Consider the following 19,186-nt stretch of genomic DNA (forward strand, 5'->3'; position numbering starts at 1 on the left):
TACATTTCGTTTCCTCAAAAAAGAAACAACTTGCAAAAAAAAACAAATTAAAAAAGTGTATATGCATAGGATCCTTAAATGTACTTGCTGATTGCGAGTTGTTTCTGGACGAGAGTTTGTGACAACAGCGAAAGTATAGCGCTGAGCAGGTGGTTTTTAAGAGCGTTAGCTCTTATTCTTCACGTTTCTCGATTTCTTGGCGTCTGCTACCAGCTCCCTTTGACGTGAAATTTTCTAAGTCCGAGGAATTCAAGATGGCGGCCCCTGTAGTAAATCGACATAGCAACCCAGTCGGTGATTGATTGTTGACGTCATTAGTATATCGAATTGGCGATTGGTGACGTCACTGATTTTGTGAAGTCGTAATTAAATAGTCACGTGACTATGTTTGATCGCTTTTAACTCAGTAATTAATTAGGCATCATAAAATGAACTAGATATTTGGAATCCTCTGTATGGGTACTACACGTTAGACACCAAAATTAACTAATGAAGTCATTATCTAGTTATGGTTATGCTTATACTTAATTGCTTATTATTAGCTAACCGGTAAACCATCATCTATAATGGATATTAGTAACAGGCTTCATGACTAGGACATGTCAGACACCAATATTGGCTAATTAGGCTAATATTTACTTATGGTTAGGCTTAACAAGCGGCCGTGTGGTCAGCACTCGGCAGCTCCCAATTTCATAACTCATGGCGACCTACCGCCTTGAGGTAAGGAAAAATGGGCCTCCAAACAGTGGAAAAACTTTTTCGGCCCAAATTGCTCAAATATACCGTACCTCAAGGCTGTTGGTGCCCGCTCGCTGCAAGGTATGGAAAAGTAGCCTATTCACGCGGCAGCACATCACATGGGCGATAGATGGCGCTACCGAACGGCTAACTCTCGTTACTTCAACGTCTTCCAGACGGCGGTGGCATTTTCAAGATAAACACGCATGAACTAGCCCAGCGTGCCGCTCCAATGTCGCAGAAGTCGAAAAAAATAATGCTCTGCGCTGTCCCAACAAACACGGAAGCCTGGATTATTTCAAAGACCTGTGGCCGATATTCAAAGAACAGTTCTGTTATTAGAAACCTTTACTGATATCATTTACTCATGCTTTGATAATAACAAATTCGCATGTGGTCTGTTTTTTGGACGCTAGCAAAGCTTTTGACTGTGTTCGGCATGACCTACTGCTAGAAAAACTTCATGTCATGGGCTTTAGGGGTCCTTTTAAAGATTTGCTGAAAGAATATTTTTCTAATCGGGCTCAAGTTGTTGAAATAAGCGGGCATCGAAGTTCTGAATCATTTTTGTCGGCAGGTGTTCCACAGGGCTCTGTTTTATCGCCTTTGCTTTTCAATTTATGTGTAAATGATTTATCGAATGCTGTCGCAAAATGTTACATCTTTCAATACGCCGATGACACGTTATTGTTGTCAACAAATACTTCGTTGCCTCTGGCCATGGATGCTCTTAGAACAGATGTGGTGCATGTTATGAGCTGGTTCTTAAATAATTCTATTGCAATTAATCAACAGAAAACTAAACTCATTTGTTTTCGTAATCCTCATAAAAAGCTTTCTTTTGTTGAACCATTGTTTTTACATTCTTCGCATTGTCTTAATTGTTCTTGCATTCCAATTAATTTTTCAAATAGTGTCAAGTACTTTGGTATACTTTTTGACAGTGATATGTCTTGGAACAGTCATTTTACCCTAGTATGCAACAAGCTTCGTGGTTTATCATGTGTACTATACAATGTTCGTTATTTATTACCTTTTCAGACTCGCAAGCTTATTGCACATGCTCTCATTTATGGGATTCTCAGATATGGAGTCACTCTTTATTATCATTGCTCAAAGACTTGGCGAATGAAATTAAATGCAATACTAAAGAATATCCTTCGATCCGTGGCATACAACACAAATGCTTCACCTGATTGCAACTTGTTTTCGCTTTTACAGGTGCCCTCTTTTGAGGCCCTCTTCCATCATGTAGTCATTCGTGCTCACTTTTGGGAGAGTACATTTTTGGTGCCTTTCATTCCTGTTTGTCCTTTTCGACGTCATCCCCGTTTTACGGTACCTCGCTGCTACACTCACTATGGCCACTTCACTCGTAATTATTACATACCAAAAATGTTTAATTCTCTGCCTGATTCAATATTTTCAGTTTCTTCGTTGTCTCTAGTTTTAGCATTGTCATAGTTTTGTTTGTTCAATTTTGTTTTCATGATTATGCCTTCCTTATATACCCAGGTTTTCGCAATAAAGCCTTAGTTGTGAGTTCAGTGCTTGTCCTGTCGTCGCCTTTACTCTTGTGTCTAGTCTTTTGTGCGCTGTTTTTCAACCATGAACCTATACCAACTCGCCCAACTTAACGTTCTACTAAACCTCTATTAAAGAACTTCTTAAAAAACACATATGTCGGTAACCTAAACTGTTTCTTTGTTCTTGTTTGCCTTAGGTATTGCGGTTTATCATTGTTTGCTTGCTTTGTAACACCTATTGTTTAATATATCTGTCTTTCATCGATTGCCGAGTACTGCCCTACAAGCCTTTATGGCTTGGGCAGACTTGTCTTAAAGATTGTATTCTGTTCTTTGAAAATAAAGGTGTTTATTATTATTATTTTTATTATTAGCTTGCTTTCAGTTTTACATTACACATGAATGCTAACACGCCAGAATCATCTTTACACCTTCTAGGGCTCTATACTGCCAATTTTTATTCATTTAAACTTCGCTCGCTTTCTTCCAGTCATCTAAGTGCGCGCACAAGGCTGCACAACTACGCACGACCGAACGGTTGCTCGCCAGATGTACATAACGGGAGTGCGAGTGTACAGAAGTACATAATGGGAGTAGCACTGTCGCGCCTGGCACGAAGTGCACATGTGGTTTTTACGTGTTAGGCAGTAACGTCGCGCGTTCAAGCCAGCATAAAAAATTAAAGGGTGTGAGAAGCGGTAGCTTCACGATTGTTTAGCCTGAAAAATGCCAAAGAAACGCTCAACAAACCGCACAACAAGACGCTGCCACTCTAAACCATCGTGAAGCAACCGCTTCTCACTCCATTTAACAAAAGCTAACGCGCCGTTTATTTTTGCGTAACGCACACCATTCCAGGCGAGCGGTTCCAGTTGTGGCATAGGATTGGTCAAGCTATTCTTGTGTTGCGCGAAGTGCAGTGCTAGCCAAAAGAAAGTAGACCAGCAGAACCTCTGGTAGGAGGTGAACGGGATGACACAAGGCGCTCTCGCCGCGCCGGAAGACAGGTGACCAAAGTGTCATTCTATTCCAGTTACCATAGCACAAGTTAGACCACAGTGCTTATACTATAAGCTGTTGCGCTGCACGTGTTGCTCATTGGCCAAGCACAAATGTGCAGTCGGGCCACTGAATACTTTTCCATAGGGCGCCTCGGTGATTTTTTTCTTTCCGACAGTGCTCACGAACCTAACTTTAGACGGTGAAATGAAAACCTATCTGGTTTCATTGGTTTGCATGAAGCAAGAGGCTGTACGTGATTCCTGTTCTTTAGTAATATCACTCGAGCTTCGACTGTTCGCTCCATCAGGGCTCTATGATGTAGCGAATCGCAAGACTAAGCAGGAGTGGCTGCATGCGAACGAAGCACACGGCTGGGCGCCCGTCGGTTCATAGCATCTTCCTTAAGCTGCGCGCAGCTCGCGATTCCATTACTGAATAATCACTTTGTCTGGCATGTTCAGGCTGAGTCAAGTGGCGTTTACTACTTGCAGCATGACCACCGTATCTGGCGAATCTCGTAGCGAGCTTTGGGCTTATTATTATATTTGCAGAAGCTTTTTATATCTTAGGCTGTTCATAACACAAAAAATAAACACAAACACAAAAATAATCCCTGGATTACGCGTAAAGTCTTGCACCTAAAACGAAAACTAAAGCGATTAAAACGAACACGTGCCTGCCGAAACGCTGTTGAAGCTGCGCAAGGTGCTCTACGACAGGCTGTGGGGCAATCAAAACGACATTATTTTGAGGACACGCTACCAAGCTTCATTCATAATGCTCCGCAGAAGTTTTGGAGTCACTTGTGCAAGAAAAACAAACCTGTCGACCAAATTCTGCACAATGGTGTTCTTATCACTGATAAAACAAGCATTGCTGGGCATTTTAACAGATATTTCCACAGTGTTTTCACGAAATCAAATTCCCTCTTATGTCACCCTGCTGTGTCATGCCATCCCGAACCAAGCATTGTATCTTCTGCAGGTGTGTTTTCAGTGTTGTTGAATCTGAAAAGAAAAGTGTCTCCTGGTCCAGACGGAATTGCAAATATGTTCTTGCGCCGTTATAGTGAACTTTTATCCCAATTTCTAGCCATAAATTTTCATGCCAGCCTTTCAACCGGCACTGTTCCCACGGATTGGAGAGTTGCGCGGATTGTGCCAATACTCAAAAAAGGTACAACCTCATCTGTTACTAATTTTCGTCCGATATCACTTACATCTTCTTCTTGTAAACTAATCGAACACATTGTAGTCACTTACATTGTAGCCACTTACATTGTAGCCACTTACATAAGCATGGATTTTGAGAGGGCTTTTCGACCGTCACTCAATTAACTTTTGTTGTACATAGTTTTGCTGACATTCTAAACAAAGCAGGGCAGATGGACGTCATTTATATAGATTTTAAGAAAGCGTTTGACCTTGTTTCTCATGCCAAACTAATACATAAGCTTGAAAATATCGGTCTTCCTTCTTTTATAATTTCTTGGGTTTCTGCTTACATTTCCAACCACGCCCAGTTCGTCAGTATTGATGCCCATTGTTCCAATTACCTTCCGGTCACTTCTGGCGTGCCGCAAGGAAGTGTGCTTGGACCACTACTGTTTTTGGTCTACATCAATGACATTGTGGATGTAATTAGTGAACCAGTGCAAATCAGGCTTTTTGCCGATGATTGTGTTTTATTTCATGAAGTCAGATCCTACGAAGACCAAGTCATCCTTAATTCTAACCTTCACAACATTCACTCATGGTGCAGTCGATGGGAGATGGAGCTTAACGATGACAAAACAGTCTTTTTGAAAGTGACCAATAAACAAAGTAGCCAATCATTTCCGTATGCCCTTCCAAATCATCCGCTTCAGGAAGTTAACGAATACAAATACTTAGGTGTTACTATAACCAATAAACTTAGCTGGAACAAACACATAACCAACATATGTACGTCATCCTTTCGGAAACTTTGCTTTCTTAGGCATAGATTAAAAGGTGCCCCTTCTAGTGCTAAGCTTCTAGCCTACACATCCATTATCAGACCGAAACTTGAGTACGCATGCACCGTCTGGGACCCTTACACAAAACATAACATTGAGGCACTGGGAATGATCCAGCGAAAGTGTGTTAGATTCATCTTTAATAAATATCGTTCTACTGACTCTCCAACCACTCTTATGGCACAAACAACATACAGACATTGCAAACACGAAGAAAAATTCAACGATTGAAATTTCTTTTCCTACTCAAAAATAACAAATTCTCCATGAACCCAGATTTAGTTCTTAAACCGATCACAACGCGACTAACACGACATCGTCACACGGAATCACTTACACCTTACAGCGCTAGAACCAATGCTTTTAAATACTCATTTTTTCCTCACACAATAACTCAATGGAATGAACTCCCGCCTGAAGTTGTAAACAGCATCGATGCCATTAACAAAATTGCTTATTAATAATTGCTAAGTTGTTTTGTTTTTGTTTTGTTTTTTTCCCTTGTTCTTTACTATGTTCTATTACTGTTTTGTGCTATGTAATGTGCTATGTAATTTGCCGCGCCTCTTTTTTTGTGCTTTTGCCCCTCCTGCTTGGACCCATCTTTGGGTCTGCAGTATTCTGTAAATAAATAAATAAATAAATAAATAAATAAATAAATAAATAAATAAATAAATAAATAAATAAATAAATAAATAAATAAATAAATAAATAAATAAATAAATAAATAAATAAATAAATAAATAAATAAATAAATAAATAAATAAATAAATAAATAAATAAATAAATAAATAAATAAATAAATAAATAAATAACAGAGGGCTTTGTGCTCTATGAGATCCGCCAGCTAGCGCCTCATGCTGGTCCAAATCGGGCGCTACAACATTCGGCTGGTTTTTTTAGAGCGCTCGCTTCTGCTATAGCGCCTCAATGTGTTGCTACTTTCCTCTCGTAGCGGTTGTGCACCCTCGGTAACTCGGGAAGTTGCAACCAATCGGCTCAGTACCAGCCCACAAGCGATACGACGCAGCGGTCGCTATTGGCGGGTGCCGAAGTGGCTGTGACAGTTTCTTCGTGTTCAACTCGAGTTCTGGACAGCCTTCAATGAAATGAATTAAATCTGCATCCGCCACAGTCATCTAGCGTTTTTTCGCAGTGTGCAGCGGCAGAGATCACCCGCACTACAACGTCAATAAAAAAGGACTAATGGAAAAGGAAACGTATGGAAAAGGACTAATATAGCTACATTCTGTGGTGTCGGTCTCTGCCTTTTTGACGACACACCTCTGTCACTTCGCTTTTGTGTCCATGGAAATCCAGTGCATGTTCACGTTTTCCGACGGTTACGGCAGTGGATTAGGCAGACCTGCATTTGTGCTCACCGGGAATATAAACGGAAATAAAAATTTAACCTCTAAATGAACGGAAGGAAATGCTTCCGGTAATATTGGGGTTTCGGTGCCATGTATGCGAAACAGTGCGATAGACAATCGAAGGAATTCGGGATGCGCGCGGCGTTAGGGACGATCTAGCAGGTGATTTCCAGCCTTGCTTGTGTGTTATGAGCATCAAGGCAACAACTCTCGCCGCGTTCGTATATTCACTCCGTCGTAGGGCGCTAATGAAGCGAACAGTCGGTACCTAAGTGAAGTTGTGGAAAACACTGAGGAGTCTGCATACAAGGCGCATAGTAAGACATGCAGGTTAAACATAAAATGAAAAAATGTGTGTACCATATCCAAGCACACAACACATTCAAACAACATCACACCTGTACTTCGCATAGAGCATCGATGGGTGATCAATTGGCCGTTCCGTAAGGATATGTTTGCGAAGAGTACCAGAATTTGTTCTCTAGTGCGCACTATTCTTTCTTTCCGCCCCTGACGAAAAGCTTGAATCGGCAGAGCCAGCCACGGATTCCGTGCGTTTGCGGAACTGATAAAAAGTTTTGTTTTGAGGAAAGGAAATGGTGAAATGAATTCCACGTATATCCTTCGAGACGCGAACGGCACCGGAAGGAAGAGAAAAGGAAAAGGGTGAAAGAAAGAAAAGGATTAAAGCGGTGCCGTTGTAGAAGGTGCCTGAAGAATTTCGACCATCTGGGGATCTTCGGCGTCGACTGACATCGCATAGCACATGGGCGCCTTCTAGCGTTTCGCCTGTATCAAAACGCCGCCGCCGCGGTCGGGTTCGAAACCGGCAACGCCGGATCAGTAGCCAAGCGCCCTAAGTGAGCCACCGCGGCGGGTTCAGTTCGGATAAGTCGGGAGGGCTGCAGTTCCTACAGGCATTGCTATTTTTGATAAGGGGGCAAAGTATTAAGATCGATGTTCAGGCCATTGCATATAAAAAATAGTGGCAGTGATTGGAAGCGTTTAAGACCCGTGGGAAATGTAAGGTTAGGTGTAATTTTTTAAGACAAATCTGCTCGCAGCCGTTTGTCCTTGGGGCGGATCATCAATGTACACTGTTCACTTCCAGCTTGAACATGACTCCGTGCGACCTCTATTGCGAGCAGCGCCTGCTGTTCCGGACAAGCACGTCACTGCATTTGGTTTGGTCTGAAGCAGCAAACTGAAGCAGCAGAACACAAACCTCAGTCGCACATTGACCATCGTTTGGAGCACCGCCATTGCAGGGCCGTGGCGCATCGCTTAAACGCTGCACCACTTCGCCAGGAGGGGAATGAGGACTCCCAGGGATTAATGAATGCAAACTAGTGAATGACCTGCATATAGGGCAGTTAACCCATTGCGCTATCTTTTCATACCCTTAAGGCGTAGCTTTGGTGTCTGTTCCATTTTGTTTTATATTCCGGGATAATTTACTGCGAACAGTGGCTAAGCAGCTGATAATTTGTATATGGACATTCTATTATAAATGTCACGCTGATACAGACATATCAAGCGCAAAGCCAGTTTTACAAATTTTGTCACGGAAGATAGGGCGACACGTCGCTAACCAGCAGAACACGGCAGCCAGCCAGCGCGAGACCCTTCAACGTCTTCCTCGTCAAGCGCCACCTGAGAACACCAGGTGGCATTACTCCCCCTCCCAAAAAATGAAAAAATATAAAAGCGAGGCTGGAGCAAGAGCAATGAAAGGGGAAAAGAAACAACAGCACAAGCACACAAAAAAATGTACAAGGGAGGTGGGCGAAGGTGTCCCACGCGACAACTAGCGGAACACTGAGCGTACTGCCGATGACCGCGTGAAGTACGGCTTCATGCGGACTACGTGCACAACCTAAGAGCGGGGTGGGCGACGCTGAGGCTGCACTGTCCCGTCAGGAAGAACTTCGTAGGTCACTTCTGTTACAAGGCGCAAAACTCGGTAAGATCCAAAGCAACGGCACATCAGTTTTTCAGACAAACCTGGGCGGTGTACCGGGGTCCACACCCAAACTTGGTCACCGGGACGGCATTCGACGTGCCGATGACGGAGGTTGTAGCGGCGCGCATCCATGCTCTGCTGCCGCTGAATGTGAAGACGGGCAAGTTGACGTGCTTCCTCGGCGCGCTGAGCGAACTTCTCAGCGTCTGGCGTGAGTGGGTGGTCATCAGTGCAGCATGGAAGCATGGCATCCAGTATCGTCTGAACGTCACGTCCGTAGACCAGACGAAATGGTGTAAAGCGGGTCGTCTCCTGGGTGGCCGTGTTGTTGGCGTGCGTAACGTACGGGAGAATCTCGTCCCAGGTTTTGTGCTGCGAGTTTATGTACATTGCGATCATGTCGGCAATCGTTCTGTTCAGTCTCTCTGTGACCCCTTCGTCTGTGCGTGATAGGCAGTAGTTTTGCGATGACTCTTGTGACTGACCTCGAACACGTCGCGCATGAGCTGTGCCGTAAACGCCGTACCTCGATCAGTGATTACGGGGGACGGTGAGCCATGACGCAGCACGATTTGTTGCATAAAAAACTGGGCGATCTCAGATGACGTGCCACGCTGCACCGCTTTAGTTTCCGCATACCTTGTTAAATAGTTGGTCGCGACTATGATCCATTTATGACCGGCCGATGACACAGGGAATGGGCCCAGAAGATCGATGCCGACTTGATCAAACGGCGTCCGAGGCGGTTCAATAGGTTGGAGCTAACCCGCGGGCTTAAGAGGGGGCCCCTTACGACGTTGGCACTCGCGGCAGCCTCTGACGTAACTCTGAACGGCGTGGGAAAGTTTGGGCCAATAATACGCCTGGCGCACGCGTGCAAGTGTGCGGGCAAAGCCCAAGTGGCCGGAGGTGGGCTGATCGTGACAAGCAAGAAGGATATCGGCGCGGCGGTCTGCCGGAATGACGAGGAGCTACGCTCTGTCAGCAGTGCTGGAGTTTTCCTCAAACAAAATGCCGTTCCGGAGGCAGAAGGCCGGCAGGTTCCTAGAAAATTGTCGAGGTACGACAGAAGCTCGGCCCTCCAGATAATCAATGATAGGTCGCAGGTCTGGGTCAGCTCGCTGTCTGGTCATTAAGTCTAAGTCGCTGACAACTTCATGAAAACCACCCTCGTCCTCTATCCTATCACCGGCTAACCCGACGCGTGCGCGAGAGAGTGCGTCATCATCTTCGTGCGTCTGGCCAGATTTGTGCGAATAGTGTAGACGAATTCTTGGAGGCGGAGGCTCCATCGGGCTAGGCGCCCCGATGGGTCGCGAAGATTGGCCAGCCAGCACAAATAATGGTGATCGGTAACTACTTTGAACGGGCGGCCGTAGAGGTAAGAACGAAATTTCATGGTTGCCCACACAACCGCGAGGCATTGCTTTTCTGTGGTCGAATAGTTTGTTTCAGCGCGAGCAAGCGTGCGGCTTGAAAACGCGATGGCACGTTCCACGCCACCTTGGCGTTGGACGAGTACAGCCCCGAGGCCGACGTTGCTCGCGTCACTGTGGACTTCGGTTTCAGCCTCTTCATCAAAGTGCGCTAGAACAGGGGTTGTTAGCAGTCGTCTGCGCAGCTCGACAAAAGCCTCCTGTTGCTCGGCGGCCCACACGAACTGTGTATCATCGCGCGTGAGGTGGTACAGGGGTGCGGGATGAAAAGTCAGCGATGAAGCGGCGGTAATGTGCGCAGAGACCCAAAAAGCGTTGCACACTTTTCTTTGTTGTAGGAACAAGAAAGTAGGCGACAGCAGCAGTTTTCTCGGGGTCGGGCTTAACGTCATCGGCACTCACAAGGTGATCGAGAAACTTCAGCTCTTTGAACCCAAAGGGGCACTTCTCGGGCTTGAGCGTCAAGTCGGCCGATCGGAGGGCATCTAATGCTGTCCTCAGGCGTTCAAGGTGTTCGGCAAAGGTTTCGGAAAACACGAAGACATCATCGAGATAAACCTAACAAGTTTGCCATTTGAGTCCAGCGAGAATGGTATCCAGCATCCGCTGGAAAGTTGGCGGCGCTGAACATAGCCCAAAAGGCAGCACTTTAAATTCGTACAGACCGTCGGGGCTCACGAAAGCCGTTTTTTCGCTGTCCCGCTCGTCGACCTCTATCTGCCAGTACCCACTCTTTAAATCAATTGAGGAGAAGAACTGGGCGCGACGAAGTCAGTCGAGCGAGTCGTCGATACGAGGCAGCGGGTAGACGTCTTTTTAGTGATGTTGTTCAGTTTTCGATAATCGACGCACAAGCGGAGTGTCCCATCCTTTTTCTTCACCAGCACGACAGGTGATGACCAGGGGATGCTGGAAAGTTGAATGATTCCATCTGAAAGCATCGCCTTCACCTGCGTTTGGATCGCCTCACGCTCCTTCGGTGAGATACGGTACGGCTGCTGACGGATAGGGCGAGCATCGTGGGGCGTAATGATGGGGTGCTTCAGAAGAGCCGTTTGCCGGACTTTCGACGAAGAAGCGAAACAGGTAGAGTATTCGAGTAGGAGGGCACGTAGTTCTCGCTGTTCAGTCACCGAAAGGTCCGGACTGATGTCAAGAGCATCAAGGGATGGGCGCACAGGTTTAACAGCTTCGAACGCGAAACATTCAGAAATCTCCGCTAAGGGGTCGGCGGATGCGATGGCAGTAGCACGAAAAAGATGCTGGGGCTCGTTAGTGAAGTTAGTCACCAGGAGTTCAGACCAGCCGTCGCGGAGATGGATGAGACTTCGCGGTGCGCTGATGCCGTGGGTGAGCAAAAGGGACAGGTTGCCTTCTGCAACCGCTGTCCCTTCACGTAGTCCGTCGCAGTGAACACTCACAAAAACACTGGCGCGTGGCGGAATCCAAAAGCTCTCGGCCGATATTCGAAGGGCAGTGCGGCGTTGACAGTCCTCGGAGTAAACTTCAGCTTTCTCGGTAGAAAATGTGAGAGTGCGCTTTCGGAGGTCAATAATAGCTCCATACTCCCGGAGAAAATCAACGCCAAGGATAAAGTCACGGAAGCAGTCAGGTTGAACTAGGCAGCTGACAACAAATGTGGAGCTGCGAATTTGGACTCTTGCCGTGCACAGGCCAAGCGGAGTTACGACATGTCCGGCAGCCGTGCAAATCTGCGTGCCGGTCCATGGCGTTATTACCTTTTTAAGAAGCGCCGCTAGCTTTCCGCTTAAAATCTAGAAATCAGCGCCAGTGTCCACCAAAGCACTAACCTTACAGCCGTCGAGAAGCACGGGTATATCGAACGAGAATCGATCTCCGAGTTCAGGTACTGCAGTCGTTGACTTTAAATCGCGGTCGGTCGCTGTTCGCGCTGTCGGGGGGTCTTGTTCGCATCGATTGCCAGCGGCCTCGCCCCCGGAGGTCACTCTCTTTAGTTTTCCCGGCGGGGACTTGGCGAACCGTCTCTGCGCCATCCAGGAGGAGCTTTGGGGCTGTGGTGAAGGTCGGCGTGGTGATGGAGGCCGAGACTGCCGCTGGGGAATTGTCGCCCTACGCTGCTGGGCCACGTAGTCCTCGATCTCCCGAGGTCCTTGACCCATTGGTGGGCGGATCATGTCGACAGGGAACCCCTGCAGCCCAAGCTGTCGATACGGGAACTGGAGATACAGATGACAGGGTTCCCTGCAGTGAAAGCACAGGCGGCGCCGATCTGGTGCACGCCACAGGTCCGTCTTTCGCTGGGGCGGTCGTCGGTTGTCGATGTATGCGTCGGGGTTTGCGGAAAACAGTGAGCCCTGATTGGACGGAGGAAAGTGCGCCGAAGAGGGCGCAGGACGTAGCAGGGCTTCAGCATAGGTTGGCCGACGGTACTCCGTGGGAACAGGCGACGGGTCAACAGACGGGAACGAAAGTCTCAAGGCTTGAACTTCTTCGCGGACGAGGCTAGTGAGAGAGCCGGCCGTCGGCAGGGGAGCACCGAAACGCGTCTTAAGCTCTTCGCGCACAACGGAGCGGATCAGGTCACGGAGAAGATCAGGGTTAGCCCCGAAGGCAGGAAGCGGCTCTGTAAGTGAAGCGGCGAGTACCGGCCGGTCGCAGGTGGTAGCCCGCCGCAGGAGCATCTTCTCCATCGTGACCGCTTCCGTGAGAAACTCAGTAACAGTCCCTGGTGGACTGCGCACGAGGTCAGCGAACAGTTGTTCTTTAACGCCGCGCATGAGGTGGCGCACCTTTTCTCCTCGGCCATGGCCGGGTCAGCTTGCCGGAAAAGCCGGATCATGTCCTCCACGTACATGGTGACACTCTCGTTCGGCATCTGAATACGAGACTGCAAAGCCCGTTCAGCCCGTTTTCGAGAATCTGTGCTGATGTAGGTCTCCGGGAGGCGTCGGCGCAACTCGTGCCATGATATTAAGGCGTCTTCTCGGTTCTCGTACCAGGTACGTGCACCATCCTCCAGACTGAACAAGACGGTTCGAAGCTTGGCGGCGTCGTCCCACTGGTTGAACGAGGCGACGCGTTCAAACTCGACCAGCCAGTCTTCGACGTCTTCGAGCTGACTGCCAAGGAATGGTTTGGGCAGTCGTGGATTTGGCAAGGTATAGTAGGCTGCAGATTGCATGACAGGTCGATGGGAGGGTGCTCTGGCAGACTCCAATGGCCCGTGTTCGGGAAGTAGGCCTTGGTTTCTCCGGCTTGCATGGTGCACAGGGGTGTCCACAAGCGAAGGACTGGAGCCCAGCGTATCCGAAGGAGTATAAGACATATACAGGGATCTGTACCCAGCACCTCCACCAAAATATGTCACGGAAGATAGGGCGACACGTCGCTAACCAGCAGAACACGGCAGCCAGCCAGCGCGAGACCCTTCAACGTCTTCCTCGTCAAGCGCCACATGAGAACACCAGGTGGCAATATATTTTAAAGCTATATATGTTACCGAGAAGAAAAAATTCCTGAATGGTAGCGTATGCTTGCCTTCATCAACCTAAGAGGCTGCAGAATTACCAGTGCGGGAATCCACCATAGAATTACGTGGTTCTTGAAGTGGCAGGCCGATGCCTGGTTGAGATAGGCAATCGCGCAGGGCATGGTAGGCGACGCCGTATACGTCCTCGATGTTGTTCTGATGCACGCAGAGCAACATTCAAGGACAGTAACCTATTGCCATGCGCAGAGCTGCCATCACTCGTTGCTGAATAGTGTTGCCGGAGTAGTCGACGGCCAGTAAGGGCTACCCCGGCCACAGAGCTATATACACGGCACTGTGTGTCTGGGTCGGGTTCTCCGGCTCTTCGGTCAGCAAGCAGGCGGTGACCACAGTCCTCTGCACTGTCCAGCCAAGTGTTGCTTCGCGATGACCAATTCCCAAGGCAGCAGCAATGCGAATCAGCAGTGCGGGACACAAATCATAAGCAGGTGAAATCCCAAGGCAGTGGACCCGCCACACTTCTATGCACTGGCGATGCGCCATCCAGCCGCGCAGCCATGCTATCCGCCGGAGACGGTATTCGTCGCACTCAGCAGCTTGGACGCCTTCGCATACCATTTATTGGGGTTTAAAGACCCAAAGCGACTCAGGCTATGAGGGACGCCGTAGTGAAGGGTTCCGGAAACTTCGACTACCTGGGGTTCTTTAACGTGCACTGACATCGCAAGGTACACGGGCCTCTAGAATTTCGCCTTCATCGAAATTCAGCCGCCGCAGCCGGGATCGAACCCGCGTCTTTCGAGTAAGCAGCCGAGCGCCGTAACCACTGAGCCACCGCGGCGGGGCCCTTCTCATACTGCACGGTGAATGTGGGACGGCGGCAGTTCCCGGAGCCGCGCGGCAGCCACCACATGTTCTCTTCGTCCAGAAGGCAGAGGTGCGCAGGATTGAAACTACGCAGCATAACTTGCATATTTGACATGTGTATAGCCGCCATTGAAGAGCCCTGTTCTGGTGCTTATGCGCTGATCCTTAGCCAGCATCCCTGGATGTTTGAAAGTGCGCACTCTCCTCGATTAGGTAAGAAACGCAATCAGTTCACTGACAGTATTTGTTTTTATTACATACGTATTAGTGCGTGGCTTCATGTGCTTCTAATGGAGGAGAGCAACGAGCGCGCTCTTTAGTCATACTGCTGATAAATCTTATTCATTTGTGTCGCATGCTGGAATGGTTTGATCTGATGACTGACTTCAAACCCTTGGCCTGGCTCTATGTCCTGAAGACCTAGCACTAAGATGTTTTATCATTCTATATCTTGCGATTCTTCGCTAATTTTCTGGAAGGTACGAAAATATTCATCTCATAAGAAACATTTCCAAGCGCTCCCGAAATAAAAAAAATTGCGTTCAGCAATGTTATCAAGTATGATTAATACGAGCGACGCAGTATTTAGAAGCAATGCGGCTGCCCGAGCGCTTACTCACCGGGCTCCTCATCCCAGCTCTTCTGGCTCGGAGACTAACCAGCCGCTGCTGCGATTCAGGGAAATTATAACGCATTATAGCGACATCCACCGCCTTTTCCCGGCCCCTGCAAAGGGGCTGAGTAAGACGGAGGAGCGTACTTTAAGGCGCCTGCAGACAGGTACTCTACTCTGTCCTGCAATCTTAAAGCGTTACGATCCTAACACGGATGGGCGATGCCCGCACTGTGGGGAGACCTGTGATATCTTCCACATGGTGTGGGCATGTACTCAAAATCCCCACCTCCCCCCTTCCCCTACCCCTTCCAGAGAGGCATGGGAGACTGCCCTGCTCAACTGCTGCTCGCTTGAGTCCCAAAGGGCTCTGGTGAAACGGGCGAGAGACGGGGCATTGTCATGCGGTGTCCCGGACTAGGGACGCCGACCATGTAGCGGGGCCACTCTGTGGCTCCCAAACTCTGTTTCAGTAATTAAAAGTTTTCACCACCACCTGCAGAAAAAAGTTTCTTGCTGCTTGTACGCATATCCCTAAATGCTTTCTGGCTGCCAAGCGAAGCACCCGCCGTGTTACGCAATTACACTTCTCGGCCGGGCACAAAGAGAAAGTAATCGAGGCCTCTAGCCCTTGCTTCTCTGCTAAACGGATAGTAGCGGAACAAGTAGCACAAGGTGTTTAATGTACAGCCTTAGGAGCTCTGCAGTCACGTGAGAGTTGCGGGATCAAGTGGAACACATGCACAACATTTATTGATGCTCTCCAACGGCCACAGTTCCGTAAGGAACGAATTCATAATTCATGATTTCGACGTGGCCGAAAACTTGATATAGAGTGAATTAGTAGTGCAGGAATTTTAAGGCGAAAGCCTTTAATGTCTCATCGTTGTGAGCAGCAGTTGTCGACAGAAATGTCACGCTTTTCAGTAGGTCGAAATGGTCGTGACGTCATAGTGCGCGAATTTCAAACGGGGCCAATTGTACTTTGGCTAGTGACCATGCAACCTATTGAAGGGATCGTATAGTGATGCTCCAAGTGGGACTGAGCTTAGTTAATTGCTTAATTACCCAATTAGCCTAATTAACTTTTCTAGTCAGGCCGTATAAATAAATAAAACCGAGTAGGAAATTGGTTGAGCTCGGGAATCGAACCCCGGTCTTCGGCGTGCGAGACGAGCATGCTATCCACTCCGCCATTCCAGCGCGATGGTTTGGAATGAACAAAGGCGCGTCTACTGAATACGGTGTCTTCGTTCACTCACATCCTCCTCCCTTTCCTCCTGGCGAGGTTTAGGTGTTCACCGAGGTATGAAAGACAGATACATTTCCTTTCTTCAACATCCAATTTAGCGACGAGCGAGGCGTACAACCGAATGGGCGATGGCGTTCAATGGACTCCCTGGCAGCCTTGCAAGACGCTGTCGCGTTCCACTCTTAGAGGCGAAGCTTAACATCTTAACCACACATCAGTGACCGCACTTTAGGTAAAAAAAGTGACCCCCTGAATTTTGACGGCTGTCCATCGAGATATGCGAGACAGTTACTGCGTAATTTCCTTTCCTCAAATACAACTTTCATTTTCTTCATTACGGGCCCTCTTTGACTTCTTTCACTCCCACTTCCTCCCTTTCTCTACGGTGCGATTCAGGTGTCCACCGAGATGACAGAGAATTACTGGGTCATTTCCTTTCCTCAAAAAGCGTTGCGTTCAAAGGGCAAGGCATCGCGCCGAACGGGTGGTGGCGTTCCGTGGACTCCCTGGAAGCGCTACAACACGCTGTCGCGTTCCACTCGTAAAGGCGAAACTTAAGCGTCATTAATTAGCAGTGAATTAGTATTCAGGCATTAATCAGTAATTAGGCATTAATTAGTGATTTGTCATCACTTAGTAATTAGTACTCGATTATATGTGACGCCACCAGTGCCACAGAAGCAGCGAAAGTGGTGCGGAAAACGCTTTCGCCTCTACGCACTTTAGACAAAGTGCCCCCTGAATTTTTTTCACCCTTTTTGGCGGACAGGCGTCGACACTCATATACGGTCACATGGGATATAGAAACTCCTCTCTGGCAGAGGTTGTAATGTCGGGAGTCCGTCTTTTGCTGCTTTTTCATGAGTAAGCGAGCCAACTGACGCACTTGTTCGGCTTGGGCGACGATTGTGCCCGTGTCTTGTGCGACGTCCTCATCGGCGCTCGAGAGCTCCTCGTCCAGCATAATCAGCACTTCTCTCCCGTAGACAATACGGACCGCGGTAAAGCAGGTCATTTCCTGAATTGCGCTGTTAAACACGTAGGTAATGTACGGGAGTATCTAATCCAACGTTTTGTGTTCAGCATACAACTAAATAGAAATTATATCCGCGCGCGTCGTGTTCAGGCTTTCTGTAAGCCCAATTATGTGGGGATGGTCTCCTCCTTGTTTGTGACAACTGATGGACGTGCTATACCCGCGGACATTAGTTCATGCCATCGCTATCCGTGAGGTCGTTGTGTTTTCATCAGCATGCCGCGACGCAACATTTGGGCAACTGCTTTCGGTGAAGAACACCAAAACATCGATATAAAAATTATTTTTGGACGAAGAAAAAGATGTAAGAACAAAGAGTCCCAGCCTGCGCCAAAGGATTGGTATACATAAATTATGTTAAGTCTAAAAAAATGAAAAGTGTACACCAGCCCGAACAGGATATATATACAGTGGTAGCGTGTATTTCACAGACGGCCATAGGTTGAAAACATCGCATCTTGTGGGCACACACCAGCGCAATCTCAGATGTGAATGGCAGAGCAAGCCAGGCCATCAAATGAAGAAAGGCTAACGGGATAGTGTACATGTTTCTTAAAGCGTACGCTATGATATAACATACATCGTCGTGTTCGCAAAAAAGAAATGCACGAACGTTTCATCCTTCAGCGCCGTACGCGACACGTGGACGAAGACAGAAGACACGGTGAAACGCAGGGTTCCCTGGAATCCTACACGTGAAAAAAAAAACATCGCGATTGGCGAAAGACATACACTCGCCAAAGGTTGAAGAAAAAAGAAAAAAAAACTATTGACGCTTAAGCACCCCTATCGGTTCCTTGATCACACTATAATGAGAAAATGGGCGCCTGCCTTAAGTTGTGACAAATTTTCTGGAACATGTGTATCCCTGGAAGATTGTGTCGTGTTGGTTGATCGTATGTTGGGTCATGTGAATGCAGAGGAATTCCGTGAGAGAGCGTGCTGACATGGATTTTTCCTTGGATGTCACACGAGCCACGTCCGAGACGATGGCTTGGACAGTCTCTTTTGATGTTCCGTTAAATTTATCATTTGAACTAGTTGCACTGACAGGCATCATTATGTTTATAGGCAAGGATGGTATGTGGCACTATATGAACCAGTTTCAGCTGATGGCTGTCGCCAGGAGACGCCCAAGCTGTAGCAAACTTTATAGGTTGAGTTCTGTACACGAGGTAACTTTGGAGAAGTTCGGACGGACCAACAGCCCTGATCTGCCGGGGTAAACCACAGACATTCGCAAGCCAACTGCAAAAGCCGCTGCCATCGTAGAAACTCTGGGAGCTGTAATCAAAATCCACGAGAGGATAAGGTTGTCAGAATTAGCCAGCGATTAGCACAAGTAATACTATATCGGTGTGGATCAAGTGTTGATATTAGGTTTTTGATCCTCGCCCTTCAGAGCATGAAACCTCACGGTTCATGAAGCGGCAGCGAGCGATAGCTGTGACCGCTAAATTATTCCGTATTCCATGCTGGTGATGGATGGTGAATAATTACGTGAAGCGTGTTCTTCGCGTCAGCGTTCCGCATTGCGCGTGCCTCTGGCCGCCGGAAAATGCGGGTGAAGTCTTGGCCTGTCCATCCCCGCAATTCTTCAATGGTGTCGTTAAGGACAAGCTGCTTGAGCTGTTTCAGCCCCGCGCATGATTGCGTATTGACGGAATATCCCAGACTTTCGTGGCCGTCTCTGCAGTGTGTGGTGAACATTCAAGTCGTTTCCAGAGCAGAACGGAAATGATTTTCTTTATATATATCCTGCATTGATCACAATATGGTGATGCCATATCTGGTAGACATCGGGGAGGAGCTCCGGAAAAATGAACTCTTCCAAATATTGGGAAATCTGCTTAAGCTATGTGTTTGCGGGCAGGCCGATATTCTTGTCACGTCATTGGCAAGCATTTGG

At 47.8% G+C, this 19,186-nt stretch overlaps 1 pseudogene; it reads right to left on the minus strand.

Moving 5' to 3' along the window:
• Window positions 1-2,981: 2,981 nt before the first annotated feature.
• LOC149326902 (uncharacterized) lies at window positions 2,982-13,344 on the minus strand (annotated as a pseudogene).
• Between the last annotated feature and the right edge of the window lie 5,842 nt (window positions 13,345-19,186).

The sequence above is a fragment of the Amblyomma mixtum genome, chromosome 10 (genome assembly GCF_055824585.1).
Source record: "Amblyomma mixtum isolate Tamu chromosome 10, ASM5582458v1, whole genome shotgun sequence".
Taxonomy (NCBI): Eukaryota; Metazoa; Arthropoda; class Arachnida; order Ixodida; family Ixodidae; genus Amblyomma; species Amblyomma mixtum.